The sequence below is a fragment of the Oryx dammah genome, unplaced genomic scaffold (genome assembly GCF_014754425.2).
Source record: "Oryx dammah isolate SB20612 unplaced genomic scaffold, SCBI_Odam_1.1 HiC_scaffold_3, whole genome shotgun sequence".
Lineage (NCBI taxonomy): Eukaryota > Metazoa > Chordata > Mammalia > Artiodactyla > Bovidae > Oryx > Oryx dammah.
The window spans coordinates 109,269,050-109,286,230 of record NW_024070187.1 but is presented as its reverse complement, the minus strand read 5'-3'; the positions used below and the strand labels follow the sequence as shown (position 1 = coordinate 109,286,230).

Sequence of the window (17,181 nt, the reverse complement as noted above, 5' to 3'; positions counted from 1 at the left end):
TTGGCTCTACTGGGTTTTTGCTGCTGTGTGCTGGCTTTCTCTAGTTGCAACAGGCATGGCCTACTCTCTAGGTGCAATGCACAGGCTTCTCACTGAGGTGGCTTCTCTTGTTACAGAGCATGGGCTTTACATGTACTGGCTTCAGCAGCTGTGGTGCTCAAGCTTAGTTGCTCCGAGGCATTTGGGATCTTTCCAGTCTAGGGACTGAACCTGTGTCCCCTGCATTGGCAGGTGGACTCTTAACCTCTGGACTACATGGGAAGTCCAGCAATTGACAATGTCAGTTGACAATTGACATTCCAGCTCAAGAGGCCGGAAACTTGAGATCAAGGTGCCTGCATGGTCAGGTTCTCATGGGAACCCAACTGTAGCTGAAGATGGCTGCCTCTTCCTGTGTCTGCTCACAAAGGAGAAAGGGAGAGACCTCTCCCTTTCTCTTTTATAAGGCCACAGTACTTTTGGATCAGCCCCCCTATCCAGCCTTTATGACCTCATTTAACCTTAATTACCTCCTAAAGACCTATCTCTAGATACACCAGATACAGCCACATTGGAAGTTAAGGCTTCAGTGTGTAAATTGCAGGGCAGGGGATATATTCAGTGCATATGGAACCTGGAGAAGGTGAGAGAAGAGAGCGAACATTTATTGAGTCCTTACTGGTGAGAAATGGAATATTTCAAGAAATAAAATATTTCCTGCCGTATCAGTAAACAAGGATGTCACCATCATCAGGGTGAGCTGGTGAGCCCTGAGGAAACTCAGGATGTGAAGATACAGGATACTGGCCCCAGATAACTGAGGTGAATATTCAAGGAATGATTTCAGTGAGCCCAGACTCCTGCATCTTCCCATACATAGAAAAGCACTAAATTTTTTAACTTGACATATCTGGTTTCACATTAATTAAAGGTAATCTCTGGATGTTTCCGACTATTTACTCTTTGTTGCAAAACCCTTATATGTCCTAACTTCTCCCCTCACCTCCTCAGAGCAGTTTCTCAGAGCTGTCTGAAACACTGTCTCCTGGGCTTCAGTTCTCATTTTGTCCCAAAGAAAGCTTAACTTGCAGCTCTCACATTGTACAAGTTTTTTCAGCACTGGATACAGTGTCCTGCATGTTTCTATTCTCAGTCAATCCTCACAACAACTATGAGATGTCATAGCACATTTTCCAAGGTCACAAAGCTAAGATGTTGGCTGTGTCCAAGTGTGAACTCTGGTAACCAAAGCCCTGCTCTTTCCATGACACATTCTGCCTCCATCTCCTTTTCTCTCCTTGATTCAGGGCCATGAACCTCCATTTCTCCTTCCTGCTAGTTCCCAGCTCAGTTGCCTGGAAAGACGACATTGTCACCCACAGCACTCTGGGAAGGACAGCAGTGTAGAGGCAGCTCTGAGGATTCCCTTGGGATCCCCATGGAGTTTAGACTGACAGCTCTGGAAAGCTTGGCCAGAAGGTTCTCTTTCTTTCTTCTCAGCTTCCTTTATGTTGATACTTAAAAAAAAAAAAAAATTGGCTGCCCCAGGTCTTAGTTGGTGGATGCAAGATCTAGTTCCCTGACCAGGGTTTGAACCTGGCTCCTCTGCACTGAGACTGTAGAGGCTTAAATACTGGACCACCAGAGAAGTTCCTAGATTGATACATTTTCTCCCTCATCATTTCAAAGTCAACTTGTGTTCCTCCCTCAAGGATGCTTTCTTTGACTTGCCCTTCACCTGCCTTAGCTCTCCCTTACTCTCTCTTATATATTATCCTAAATTGCCCTTTCATGGTTTTTTCCCTTTTGTAAAACTTCATAAATGTTGCTTCGTAAATGTAGTAGTTCTAAGATAATCTGCATAAAGTTTGTTTTCCTACTGGTCTGTAAACTCCCTGAGAGCAGCAAGGTTTTCCCCTTGAAATATCTGTGGCCATCAGGACACTGACATGAAGACCTACAGGGGAGGAAAAGGTGACTCAAGGAAAGTTAATGGTAGAAATAATCTACCAAATTCATTTACAGTTTTGTGTCGGGCACAAATATGCCTGAGAGAGAGCTCCTTCTAACTGGGACCTTTATTAAGTCCTCTGCCTACCACCAACTTTATTCTTCTCCTTTTTATTTTGCATGGGGTCGCTAGATTTGGCTGGCCAAGGATTAAGTCCTTAGAGTAGGGAGAGGCGGCTGAGGAATAGATCTTGGTGTGCTGGTCAACTCTGGACTCTCCCAAGGGCAGCACATCTGGGGATGCCTGTTTATATGTTATCAGACTCAGTCTTTTTCAGGAAAAGGAGGAAGAAACATCTTGGTGGAACAGAGTATGAAGAGGCACAGGGCCTTCCAGGAGAAATTTGTAACAGCTAAAGAAGCCACATACACGAAGACATGAAAAGATGGTGCTTTTTCTTCAGAGAACTACAAAATGCACACTTTTACTGGTGAGTTGCCTGGAAATGTGATGACGTAAATGAAAGAGTTAGATGAATATTCAGTGTTTTCATTATTATCTATTTCTATTTCAGCATGGTTTGGTGGGTGAGTAAAAGCGTTCATGTGGAATTGTTTTATAAACTGGAAAAATCCTATGAAAACTTGCTTACTATAAATTCTTTTGGGTGAAGATACCTTAGAAGAGATACCAAGAAGCTATGCTGGGAACTTGAATTATTTATGGATTTATTTTATTTATAAACTGAAAATTTTGTCTAATTTCCTTTTTCTAATCCCCTTTTCAAAGACTAGATTATAAATCTATGGACCTATGTTATCTGTCATTATAAATATCAGTGGTCTGGGATGTGTGATTTTAGCCTGGCATCATCCACCCCTGGACATTTCTACTCATACACCAGTGTGGCTTCTTAGCAATCCTGCCCTTCTGGTTTTCCAGCACAACAGCATGTTCTTTCTCCAAGCTGGTTCCACAGCCCTCTTGTAGAAAAATGTTTTCTATTTAGAAATAATTATACACAAATCCGGAGAAGGCAACGGCACCCCATTCCAGTACTCTTGCCTGGAAAATCCCATGGACAGAGGAGCCTGGTAGGCTATAGCCCATGGGGTCTCGAAGAGTCGGACACAACTGAGCAACTTCACTTTCACTTTTCACTTTCATGCATTGGAGAAGAAAATGGCAACCCACTCCAGTGTTCTTGCCTGGAGAATCCCAGGGACGGCAGAGCCTGGTGGGCTGCCATCTATGGGGTCACACAGAGTTGGACATGACTGAAGTGATTTAGCCATACACAAATCAGTGTATATACTATAACTAACATACTATGTAATAATCAATGTTATGATAAATAACTAATGTAAAGCAATCATTTACAATGATGATTTTAATTCAGAGGAAGTTAGGAAAAAAGCTGCATAAAAACCCAAATAAAACAAAAACTAGCCTCCCTCAATAGGGACATCTTGCGTGCATATGTGTTCAACTGCTTAGTCATGTCTTACCCTTTGCAACCCTGTAGCTCACCAGGCTCCTCTGTCCATGGGGGTTCTCCAGGCAAGAATACTGGAGTGGGCTGCCGTGCCCTCCTCCAGGGGGTCTTCCCGACCCAGGGACTGAACCTGCGTCTCCTACATCTCCTGCACTGCAGGTGGATTCTTTACCCACTGAGCCACTTGGGAAACCCAAGGACAACATACATCACTGTAATAGGATATCACAACTGGAAACTGGCCTCAGTGCTGTATTAACTAGACTACAGAACTTATTCAGAGCATAGTTTTTTCATGGATTCATTTTCATATTGTATGAAAGTGAAAGTGGAGTCGCTCAGTCGTGTCCAACTCTTTGTGACCCCATGGACTGTAGCTTGCCAGGCTCCTCCGTCCATGGGATTTTCCAGGCAAGAATACTGGAGTGGGTGGCCATTTCCTTCTCTAGGAGATCTTCCCAACCCAGGGATTGAACCTGGGTCTCCTGTGTTGTAGGCAGATGCTTTACCATCTGAGCCACCAGTGAAATTTGACCCTACATATATATTCTCTACAGTTCTTTCAGTGATTGTTTAAGACTTGGATTTTTCATCCTAAATTCCTACCTGGAGTGATTTTTCCCAATTGGTTGTGATTAGTTTGATGGATAATTTTGTGGTTTTATTTCATATTTAAAGCCTTGTGATTAAGTTTTATTTTTTACATTCCATTATGTTCATTCAGTTACTCAACTAAAATGTTGTTCATTGGGGTACCACCTCACACTTGTCAGAATGGCCATAATTAAAAAGTCTACAAATAACAAACATTGGATGGAGTGTGGGAAAAGGCAACGCTCCTACTCTGTTAGTGGGAATGTAAACTGGTGCAGCCACTGTGGAAAACTGTATAGAGGTTCCTCAGAAAACTAAAAATATGATCTAGCAACCCCACTTCTTGCATATATCCATACAAAACTATACATCTACAAGATAGATATGAAACTGGACTAAGGTCCGTCTAGTCAAGGCTATGGTTTTTCCAGTAGTCATGTATGGATGTGAGAGTTGGACTGTGAAGAAGGCTGAGCGCTGAAGAATTGATGCTTTTGAACTGTGGTGTTGGAGAAGACTTTTGAGAGTCCCTTGGACTGCAAGGAGATCCAACCAGTCCATTCTGAAGGAGATCAATCCTGGGACTTCTTTGGAAGGAATGATGCTGAAGCTGAAACTCCAGTACTTTGGCCACCTCATGTGAAGAGTTGACTCATTGGAAAAGACTCTGATGCTGGGAGGGATTGGGGGCAGGAGGAGAAGGGGACGACAGAGGATGAGATGGCTGGATGGCATCACTGACTCAATGGACACGAGTCTGAGTGAACTCCGGGAGTTGGTGATGGACAGGGAGGCCTGGCGTGCTGGGATTCATGGGGTCGCAAAGAGTCGGACATGACTGAACTGAACTGAACTGAACCACTTTACTATAAAGCAGAAATTAACACATTTTTAATTGATTAATTTTTAAATTGGAGGATAATTGCTGTACAATGTAGTGTTTGTTTTCATTTTATAACAATGTGAGTCAGTTACATACATATAATTATATCCCTTCCCTCTTGAACCTCCCTCCTGCCCCACCATTTCACCCCTCTAGGTCATCACAGAGCACCAGGCTGGGCTCCCGGTAACACAACATTGCAAATTAACCATACTCCAGAAAAAAATATTGCTCAATGGTAGTTTTTTTTCTGCCTGTTTTTCTATCCATTGTCTTTGCCCAGGGCATTGCCACATCACATCATTTACTGCAATGCACTTTTAGCTCTCAAATAGCTGAGAAAAGAAGAGAAGTGAAAGGCAGAAGAGAAGTGAAGGCAAAAGAGAAAAGAATGGATAGGCCCATCTGAATGCAGAGTTCCAAAGAATAGCAGGGAGAGATAAGAAAGCCTTCTTAAGTGGACGCTGCTGTGCACAAGCCCTAATGAACTGCATTGGCGACATCATCTGATTCTAACTAATTTAAAAAGTAAAATTGTAGGAAAATGTTTTGTAAATAAATGGTACGAGTGGTACTACATAATGACAAAAATTGTGAAAGTGATGTGAAGGCTGTTATCTGGAAAACCCAAATGAAGTGGAAGTCCGAAGGCTATGATCCTGATCTGTGGGTGGAAGCCCTGTCGTGAGGGACCGTTTAGATTTGCTTCCAAAATTGGAGTTAATTCTTTAGAACCTCAGCACTTTAATAAGGGCAACAAAACTCTCATTCCTTGCCAAAGTTTAATTGAGAAGGCTTTGTTTTCCCCAATGATAGCTCTCCTTCAAAGACTAGACATTGCTTTCTTCCTAAGCTTACTTTTAAGATTTTGATTGAAGACATTCAAATGCAGGCCTGGCTTCAAAGCATAGTTTGTAACCAAGAAGGATTTCCTGGTTTACATTGCTTAATTAATGATAATATTGATTTGAAAGAAGAAAGAGTTTCCAAATCTCAGCAATTTCCATTAGTGGTAGATGTAACTCCTGTGTAAACAGATAAACCAAAATGTCCCTTGAAAGAATTCAATCTCAAGCTCCTTATTTCACAAGCATCACCCTCTGATTTGCTTTGCTTTGCTTCCCCCGACCCCTGGTTTTTTCATTCTCCACATTCAGCATCCTACCCATCTGTCTAAGCCAGTCCATGGTAATTGCACATGTAGTTTTGTCCTAATCAACAGTGAAGTTTCCACTTAGTGGATTAACCACAATCAATGTATTTACTGAGGCTGGTGTGTTTTAGTCAAACAACACATAGCAGCTCCTTTGAAGATCAGAAGCAAAATCTAAATCACATGTTATTTGGAAGGTGACTATATTGCCAAACAAGAAAGGAAAAGAAAATGAAGAAAATAAGAGATAGAAGGGAGGAAGGTCAGAAAGAAGGAAGATGGAAACAAAGGAAAGAAAGAAAGGGAAGAGGAAAGGGGGAACGAAAAGCACTAAAAGAGAATGAAGAAAGCAGAAGGGGAAAGGCAAAGAAAAGGGGGCAGATCCTGTAACTTTAAATAAAATTTAAAGTTGCGTTTTTTCCATGGGACTATCTACCTACAATTTCAATGGTTTTGGATGTACCATGCACATCCTTCTTCTACTGATGCAAGAACTAATAAACTGACCTAACAGGGCTTCCCTGGTGGCTCAGATGGTAAAAAGTTTGCCTGCAATGCAGGAGGCCATCTGCAATGCAGGCGACTCAGGTTCGAGCCCTGGGTCGGGAAGATCCCCTGGAGGAGGGCATGGCAACTTACTGCAGTATTCTTGCTTGGAAAATTCCATGGACAGAGGAACCCGGTGGGCTGCAGTCCATGGGGTTCCAAAGAGTTGAACACGACCGGGTGATTGAGCATGCATTAATGCAGGCAATATTCCACTGTGTATGTACCAATAAGACCTCAACTGCAGCTAAGATTTACACTTTACAAGTGCCATCTTGGGGCAGGGTGACCAGCTGTGCAGGTCTTCCTGGGACTATGGAGATTCCCCAGTTGTGGGATTTTCTGTTTTAAACCAAGCATAGTCCAGATGAACTGAAATGTTTTGCCTGGGCCTGAGGAATTTTCCAGGGTATGAAATTTAGAGTGTTAATACCAAGAAAGTCGTGGGAAAATTGAGAAAAGTTGGTCACTTTGTCTTGTGTCTCTGACTATAGTGTAGGAAACTCTCCAGTTAATTTTAGGGCATCTTCTGCTTGCCAGCGTCTGTACTAAGTGCTCTACATACCGTAGAGGACTTTCTTCCCCTGCCTGCCTAGCACTCTAGTGTTCTTTGGGAACTGTTTCCCTAACTTCTGTGGCTCTAATCAGGCTTTGTGTATGGGTCACTTTGCTCCTGTCATCTCTCTGGAAGTGAGAAAGTCAACCAGGCTGGACCAAGCCTAGTAGTTGGCACCAGACACAATGGAAATGGTGATTAGTTGAGGGCTGAACATGTCACACAAGAAAGACAGCCTTTGGGAGAGAACAGTTCCTTTTGCTTCTGGTGAAGACTGTCTTTGGTCATCCTGCCCATCATGTATGACAAAGTCAACAGATGCGAAGGAAGTGGAGCAGCAGAGAGAATGGGGAGACAGGGCATCCTTTGAGCCCCTGGATCCTGCCACGCCTGAAGCTGACACCATTGCTAGATTGTCCAATTTTATGAGCTAATGCATTCTCTCCCCCTTTTAAAGACATTCTAGCTTTATTGATATATAATTGACCAATAAAAGCAAAAGATATTTATAGTGGACACTGTGGTGAATTGATATATATTCTCTTTTCTAAAGCTAGTCTGAGTCGGGCGCCTGTCACATATAACAATAGAGTTGTGACTCATAAACGTACATGGACTTTGTCTTCTATTCTGGACTTGGTCCTGTGATACAGGTATAGGATGAACCATATGAGATCATGAACATTTGACTTCTCTTGACTTCAAATATGGCAGTTTCACTTGGTTCAGTTTAAGTATTTTCATTTTGTAGATAAGGAAAAAACTCAGTGGTGGTAAGTAGTATGCCTCCTGTTGCACATTTATTCTATAGCAGACCTGGAATCAAATCCAAGTCTGTTTGATTCTAAAGTACATGAATACATTTCCAGTTGTTTATGCTGCTGGACAAAAAGAAATCTCTTGAGAGCTGCCCTTTTCTACCTAACAAATGCCTTGAAAAGACACTGTGTTATGACTCATACCCCGTGTGTATGAAGCTGTATGTGGTGCCAAACACCTACTTGCCGCGTCCCAAATTCATTTCACTGAATGTATTGTAAAGAGAGGTCAGATACCTAAATGTATCAAGAAAGATAGAAATCTCATACTACACTGGTGTGAATTTACATTCTGGTATGGATAAAGCTCCAGGAGACCACATATCAGATTTCCAAATTTACTCCAGCTTTGGTTTTCACTGACAATCAAGAGATACAATTTTTGACAAAGGAAAAATTCTTTACCCATTCTACAGAGGTTGCTTAATTGCTTCCCATAAGTCAAACCTAACGCGTTTGTCATGCACACGTCAGTGAGATAAGCGTTCTGGTTATTTTCTTTTATGGTAGGCACCCCATGTGTTTGCCCGCTGATACAACAAAACGATGCTTTGCCCGGAAAACGTTTCTTTCCACGGTGGTGTTCTGCACGCTCCAAAAACCTCCGAGTAGGGTTTGGAGAAGCTCCCGTGTCACTTTTTAGCATTTACTATTATCACAATTCAGGATTGTCTGTTAATTTTAACAAATTCTAGAAAACAAAGCTTGTTAGAGCATGGATGCTATTCTACAGTACCTGTCTTTGACGTTATCTGCTGATCGTCTCTTTTGCAAGAATTTCCCTCCCTCACTATCTGCTTCTTCCCAGGTGGCACTAGTGGTAAAGAATCTGCCTGCCAACTCAAGAGATGCAAGGGATGCAGGTTGGATTCCTGGGCCAGGAAGATTCCCTGGAGGAGGGAATGCCCACCGGCTCCAATATTTTTGCCTGGAAAATTCCATTGACTGAGGAACCCGGCAGGTTACAGTCCATGGGGCCGCAAAGAGTCAGACACGACTGAGTGAAGGTATGCACTCCCTGGCTGTGGGCTGCAGTCTTCAGCTACCGCAGCTATAATGCTGAAGCACGGTCAGCAACCTCAAAACAAGCCTTTCTTTTTTCTCATCACGGCAGGTTTGAAACGCCCAGGCTCACGCAGCTGGCAAATGAGGAAACTGAGATTCACTCGTTCAACAGATAACATTGAGCTCCTACTAAGTGCCAATCAGAAGATGCTGATTAAAAATCTAACCAAAGGCTATTTATGTCTTAGCTGATGAAGTTACAAGTGAAAACAATATCATGACAGCTCTGGAGAGAAAATCCAAAAGAGGGACTATATCAAGCAGGAAAAGATCTGACATGATCTAATAATGTCAGCAGTGCTGTTTGCCAGAAGTTGAGGATATGGACGCACTGGCCAGAACAGCAGCCCGAGTTAGATCATAGCAAGACCAATTAGACAATGCAAATATGAAAGCACTCCAAGAGAAAGCTGGTACTGCGTTTCTAATTTCATTTGTGAAAGAGGACAAAGGGGAAATGTTTGAAATCGTTTTCGAGCGTCTCTTCTGAGCCAGGCATTGTCACATGAGAAAAATTCACATGGAGATCTTCTGAGGAAAAGGCATGTCATTTCACATTTTACATCTCTCTGGATATCATTTTCTTTAGGTCTAATGCAAGAATAATGTTCTTTCTTTCTTAGCATTGTGTTGTTGTTGTTCAGTTGCTATATTGTGTCTGACTCTTTGTGACCCCATGGACTGCAGCACACCAGACTTTCCTGTCCTTCACTATCTCCCGGAGTTTGCTCAAATTCATGTGCATTGAGTCAGTGATGTTACGCAACCATCTCATCCTGTGGCCCCCTTCTCCTCTTGCCTTCAGTCTTTCCCAGCACCAGGGTCTTTTCCAATGAGCTGGCTCTTAGCATCATGTGGCCAGAGTATTGGAGCCTCGGCATCAGCACTGTCTTAGTTTGCATCTGACATGCTGCAGATCTCCGATCAATGGTTGTCCTCCTGGCAAACTCTTAGTTGATTCCCAGTGTCGATTTCGCTATTCGTTTTTACTAACGGAAGCCTTGTCTGTTTGGAGGAGGCAATGGCACCCAGTACCCATCTTCCCAGACTCCCTGTGACCAGGGAAGGTCATGTGAGCCACCCAGCAGGGACAACCCAGCAGGGTTGATGGAAAAGGTTGCCAGGAAACCTCCTAAAGGAGAAAGACAGCTGGTGCCACCTGTTCAGATTTTGCTCTTTGTATTTTGCCTTCATGCAGAAGGCAGTCATGACATGGATGTAGACTTGACATTTTGTGATTGTGATAAAGAGTTCCATAGGCCAAGATGGAAGAGCAGAAAGGCAGTAGGAACCTGGGTCTCTGATGACCTTGTGAAGCCATTGTACCAACCCTTGACTGCGTATCTCTAAACTCACTTCTGTTTAAAAATAGAACCATAAGCAAGCCACTGTTGAGTCAGGTCACTGAAGTTGCATTTCTGCTACATGAAATCAAACATTTTCTAATGGCCCAGCTTTTCTGCCCCTCCTCGTCCTGTTCTGAATATGGACAACCTTCACATTTGTGTGTTGTACTTCATGGTTGCAAAAGATGTAGCCTCTCTTTGAACAAACTTTCTGGAATAGCTCATTTTTCTTTCTAGATGAGGCATTATTTGGCTGCCAGTATAACAGAATTCTGCTCGAAAGAAAACAGCAATTAAACACATCTTTTTTTTTTTTTTTTAAAACCAGCCATCCAATACACAATTATGATAGCCTACAAAAACAGCTCCAACCTGGCTAAATGACTGTGCTGAGCTTGGTTTTGCCAACCATGGCAACATCAGAGAAAACAGAAAAAAAATCAGAATTTAAAATAAAGTAGGACATCCAATGGAACTGATATAAGCCAAGAACTCGTGAGGCTTCTTTTGAGACTTGCACGCCTATAACATCAGCAGTGAAATTTGGTAGAAGAAAAGCAAAGACTTTCAGGGCAGAGAATCCAGGTTCAAATCCCCACTGAGTCCCTTACCAGCTGTAGAGTTTGACAGAAGTCTTTTCCTTGTGGCTCAGCTGGTAAAGAATCCGCCTGCAATGCAGGCAGATTGGGAAGATCTTGGATTGAGAAGATCCCCTGGAGAAGGGAAAGGCTACCACTCTAGTTTTCTGGCCTGGAGAATTCCATAGACTGTATAGTTCATGGGGTCACAAAGAGCTGGACATGGCTGAGTGACTGTCACTTTCACTTTTCATCTGTTTAGGCTTTAGTTTTCTGCATTGCAAAATTGTGATAATAGTGAGGACAATAGCAACAACAAAAATACCTCCATAAAGAATCGATATAAAAGCAAGAGGAAATACGTGAAAGGGATCTGTAGGTACTAAAATATGACACAAACTTTCATTGCTACTGAGAGGTGAAAAGATATATTAAGTGTGGAATAGCACCAAAATTGTCTAGTTGCCTTCTGCCATGGATGCAAGGTCTAGAGGTGTGAAGCTGAGATGCTGAAGGATATGTGGAGTGTAGATTCTCTGTTGAATGTGAGCAGTACAGGTAGGTCTTTCATGGTTATAATTAAATGTTTCTTGCAAACATAGGCATCATTATTAATGTCAGTAGGGAAAGGAAGGAAGAAAACGATCACCTTTGAGCACTTATTATGGCACTTTGATGGGGCTTCTCTGATGGCTCAAGCTATAGGGAATCTGGCTGCCAATGCAGGAGACTTGGGTTCAATCCCTGGGTTGGAAAGATTTCCTGGAGGAGGCAACGGCAACCCACTCCAGTATTCTTTCTTTTAATTAATTTATTTTAATTGGAAGTTAATTACTTTACAATATTGTGGTGTTTTTTTGCCATACATTGACATGAATCAGTCATTGGTGTACGTGTGTCCCCCCATCCTGAACCCCCCTCCCACCTCCCTTCCCATCCCATCCTTCAGGGTCATCCCAGTGCACCAGCCCTGAGTGCCCTGTCTCAGGCATTGAACCTGGACTGGTGATCTGTTTCACATATGATAATATACATGTTTCAATGCTATTCTCTCAAATCATCCCATCCTTGCCTTCTGCCACAGAGCCCAAGAGTCTGTTCTTTACATCTGTGTCTCTTTTGCTGTCTTGCATATAGGGTCATTGTTACCATCTTTATAAATTCTATATATATGTGTTAATATACTTTATTGCTGTTTTTCTTTCTGATTTACTTCACTCTGTATAATAGGCTCCAGTTTCATCCACCTCATTAGAACTGATTCAAACGTGTTCTTTTTAATAGTTGAGTAATACTCCATTGTGTATATGTACCACAGCTTTCTTATCCATTTGTCTGCTGATGAACATCTAGGTTGCTTCCATGTCCAGGCTATTATAAACAGTGCTGTGATGAACATTGGGATGCATGTGTCTCTTTCAATTCTGGTTTCCAGCAATGTCCAGCAGTGGGATTGCTGAGTTGTATGGCAGTTCTAGTTCCAGTTTTTTAAGGAATCTCCACACTGTTCTCCATAGTGGCTGTACTAGTTTGCATTCCCACCAACAGTGTAAGAGGGTTCCCTTTTCTCTGCACCCTCTCCAGCATTTATTGTTTGATTTTTTGATAGCAGCCATTCTGACAGGCGTGCGGTGGTACCTCATTGTGGTTTTGATTGGCATTTCTCTGATAATGAGTGACGTTGAGGATCTTTCATGCGTTTGTTAGCCATCTGCATGTCTTCTTTGGAGAAATGTCTGTTTAGTTCTTTGGCCCATTTTTTGATTGGGTCATTTATTTTTCTGGTACTGAGCTGCATGAGCTGCTTGTATGTTTTTGAGATTAATTCTTTGTCAGTTGCTTCATTTGCTGTTATTTTCTCCCATTCTGAAGGTTGTCTTTTCACCTTATAGTTTACTTTGTTGTGCAAAAGCTTTTAAGTTTAATTAGGTCCCATTTGTTCATTTTTGTTTTTATTTCCATTACTCTGGGAAGTGGGTCATAGAGGATCCTGCTGTGCTTTATGTCAGAGCCACTCCAATATTCTTTTTTTTTTTTAATTTATTTTTATTATTTTTATTTTTTTTAATTAATTTATTTATTTTTAATTTTTACTTTACAATTCTGTATTGGTTTTGGCATAGATTGACATGAATCCACCACAGGTGTACTTGCGTTCCCAAACATGAGCCCCCCTCCTACCCCCCTCCCCACAACATCTCTCTGGGTCATCTCCGCGCGTCAGCCCCAAGCGTGTCATATCCTGCATCAGACATAGACCGGCATTTCGATTCTTACATGATATTATACATGTTTCAATGCCATTCTCCCAAATCATCACACCCTCTCCCTCTCCCTCTGAGTCCAAAAGTCCGCTATACACATCTGTGTCTTTTTTGCTGTCCTGCACACAGGGTCATCATTGCCATCTTCCTAAATTCCATATATATATGTGTTAGTATACTGTATTGGTGTTTTTCTTTCTGGCTCACTTCACTCTGTATAATCGGCTCCAGTTTCATCCATCTCAGCAGAACTGATTCAAATGTATTCTTTTTAATGGCTGAGTAATATTCCATTGTGTATATGTACCACAGCTTTCTTATCCATTCATCTACTGATGGACATCTAGGTTGTTTCCATGTCCTGGCTATTATAAACAGTGCTGCAATGAACATTGGGGTACATGTGTCTCTTTCAATTCTGGTTTCCTCTGTGTGTATGCCCAACAGTGGGATTGCTGGTCGTAAGGCAGTTCTATTTGCAATTTTTAAAGGAATCTCCACACTGTTCTCCATAGTGGCTGTACTAGTTTGCATTCCCACCAACAGTGTAGGAGGGTTCCCTTCTCTCCACATCCTCTCCAGCATTTATTGCTTGCAGATTTTTGGATCGCAGACATTCTGATTGGTGTGAAGTGGTACCTCATTATGGTTTTGATTTGCATTTCTCTAATAATGAGTGATGTTGAGCATCTTTTCATGTGTTTGTTGGCCATCCGTATGTCTTCTTTGGAGAAATGTCTATTTAGTTCTTTGGCCCATTTTTTGATTGGGTCGTTTATTTTTCTGGAATTGAGCTGCAGGAGTTGCTTGTATATTTTTGAGATTAGTTGTTTGTCAGTTGCTTCATTTGCTATTATTTTCTCCCATTCGGAAGGCTATCTTTTCAGTTTGCTTATGTTTTCCTTTGTTGTGCAGAAGCTTTTAATTTTAATTAGATCCCATTTGTTTATTTTTGCTTTTATTTCCAGAATTCTGGGAGGTGGATCATAGAGGATCCTGCTGTGGTTTATGTCGGAGAGTGTTTTGCCTATGTTCTCCTCTAAGAGTTTTATAGTTTCTGGTCTTACATTTAGATCTTTAATCCATTTTGAGTTTATCTTTGTGTGCGGTGTTAGAAACTGATCTAGTTTCATTCTTTTACAAGTGGTTGACCAGTTTTCCCAGCACCACTTGTTAAAGAGATTGTCTTTACTCCATTGTATATTCTTGCCTCCTTTGTCAAAGATAAGGTGTCCATATGTATGTGGATTTATCTCTGGGCTTTCTATTTTGTTCCATTGATCTATATGTCTGTCTTTGTGCCAATACCATACTGTCTTGATTACTGTGGCTTTGTAGTAGAGCCTGAAGTCAGGCAAATTGATTCCTCCAGTTCCATTCTTCTTTCTCAAGATTGCTTTGGCTATTCGTGGTTTTTTGTATTTCCATACAAATCTTGACATTATTTGTTCTAGTTCTGCGAAAAATGTCGCCGGTATCTTGATAGGGATTGCATTGAATTTGTAAATTGCTTTGGGTAATATACTCATTTTCACTATATTGATTCTTCCGATCCATGAGCATGGTATATTTCTCCATCTATTAGTGTCCTCTTTGATTTCTTTCATCAGTGTTTTATAGTTTTCTGTATATAGGTCTTTAGTTTCTTTAGGTAGATATATTCCTAAGTATTTTATTCTTTTTGTTGCAATGGTGAATGGAATTGTTTCCTTAATTTCTTCTTCTACTTTCTCATTATTAGTGTATAGGAATGCAAGGGATTTCTGTGTGTTGATTTTATATCCTGCAACTTTACTATATTCATTAATTAGCTCTAGTAATTTTCTGGTAGAGTCTTTAGTGTTTTCTATGTAGAGGATCATGTCATCTGCAAACAGTGAGAGTTTTACTTCTTCTTTTCCAATTTGGATTCCTTTTATTTCTTTTTCTGCTCTGATTGCTGTGGCTAAAACTTCCACAACTATGTTGAATAGTAGTGGTGAAAGTGGACACCCTTGTCTTGTTCCTGACTTAAGGGGAAATGCTTTCAATTTTTCACCATTGAGGATAATGTTTGCTGTGGGTTTGTCATATATAGCTTTTATTATATTGAGGTATGTTCCTTCTATTCCTGCTTTCTGGAGAGTTTTTATCATAAATGGATGTTGAATTTTGTCAAAGGCCTTCTCTGCATCTATTGAGATAATCATATGGTTTTTATTTTTCAATTTGTTAATGTGGTGAATTATATTGATTGATTTGCGGATGTTGAAGAATCCTTGCATCCCTGGGATAAAGCCCACTTGGTCATGGTGTATGATCTTTTTAATGTGTTGTTGGATTCTGATTGCTAGAATTTTGTTGAGGATTTTTGCATCTATGTTCATCAGTGATATTGGCCTGTAGTTTTCCTTTTTTGTAGTATCTTTGTCAGGTTTTGGTATTAGGGTGATGGTGGCCTCATAGAATGAGTTTGGAAGTTTCCCTTCCTCTGCGATTTTCTGGAAGAGTTTGAGTAGGATAGGTGTTAACTCTTCTCGAAATTTTTGGTAGAATTCAGCTGTGAAGCCGTCTGGACCTGGGCTTTTGTTTGCTGGAAGATTTCTGATTACAGTTTCAATTTCCGTGCTTGTGATGGGTCTGTTAAGATTGTCTATTTCTTCCTGGTTTAGTTTTGGAAAATTGTATTTTTCTAAGAATTTGTCCATTTCTTCCAGGTTGTCCATTTTATTGGCATATAATTGCTGATAGTAGTCTCTTATGATCCTTTGTATTTCTGTGTTGTCTGTTGTGATCTCTCCATTTTCATTTCTAATTTTATTGATTTGATTTTTCTCTCTTTGCTTCTCACTCCAATATTCTTGCATGGAGAATCACATGGGCAGTGGAGCCTGGTCGGCCAGGGTCCATGGTGTTGCAGAGTCGACATGACTAAAGGGGTTGAGCACTCAGTGACACACAAACACTGGCCTCTGGTATTTTACATATATGATCTCCTAGAATTAACTGGAGATGTGAAGCTGCATCTACAAATCCTCTGAGGACAGAGTTTTATTTTTAATTAATGTTCATTGGCATATAGTTGCTTTACAATGCTGTTAGTTTCTGCTCTACAGTAAAGTGAATTAGTTATGCATATATCCCCTTTGTTTTAGATTTCCTTCCCATTTAGGTCACTGCAGAGCATTGACTAGAGTTCCCTGTGCTATAGGCTAGGTTCTCCTTAGTACAGAGCTTTCTAATTTACAAAAATGGAGTTATCCTGGATGCAAAGTTGGTGGGATAGCTTGACTCAGACACAAGGTTCAGGGATGTGGACACAAGAAAGGAGGTCTGGGTCTGGACCAGGCTTAGCTGAAAGGTCTGGGATCTGAAGTTACCTTATTAGTCACTCACGGAAAGATGAGAGCCTCCTTAACCTTGGATTAAGCCCTGCTCATCTGGAGGAAAAGAAGGGAAAATAATTTCTAGCCATAGAGACCTGTTCCATCAGCTTGCCATATACTTCTAGGTAATAATGGGTGCAAACATTTGCTGTGTGGCTGGCACTGTGCTGAATACTTTAAATTATTAAGTCACTTATCTCTTCAGCAACCCTGTGAGGTGGGTATGATGATTATCCCCATTTTTCAGATGAGAAAACTGAGGAACAGAGAGGTTAAATGACTTGCCCCAAATCACCCAGTTGGATTGGAATCAAGGCAGCCTGACTTTGGGGGCCCCACCTTTAATGATGATGTTATTTTACCTCTTCAGGGGAGAAATAAAGTAGATCATATGTCAGACAGCTGTGCTGTGGATCTTGAGGACTCTGCTCCTTCAGTCAATTCAGTTCAGTTGCTCAGTTGTGTCTGACTCTTTGTGACCCCATGAATCGCAGCACGCCAGGCCTCCCTGTCCACCACCAACTCCCAGAGTTCACTCAAACTCATGTCCATCTAGTCGGTGATGCCATCCAGCCATCTCATCCTCTG

At 41.4% G+C, this 17,181-nt stretch overlaps 1 protein-coding gene across 1 annotated transcript in view; it reads right to left on the bottom strand.

Annotated features, from left to right (window-relative positions):
* Nucleotides 1–17,181, bottom strand: part of C1QTNF7 (C1q and TNF related 7) — a 135,619-nt gene that overhangs the window by 87,175 nt on the left and 31,263 nt on the right. The window lies entirely within an intron of this gene.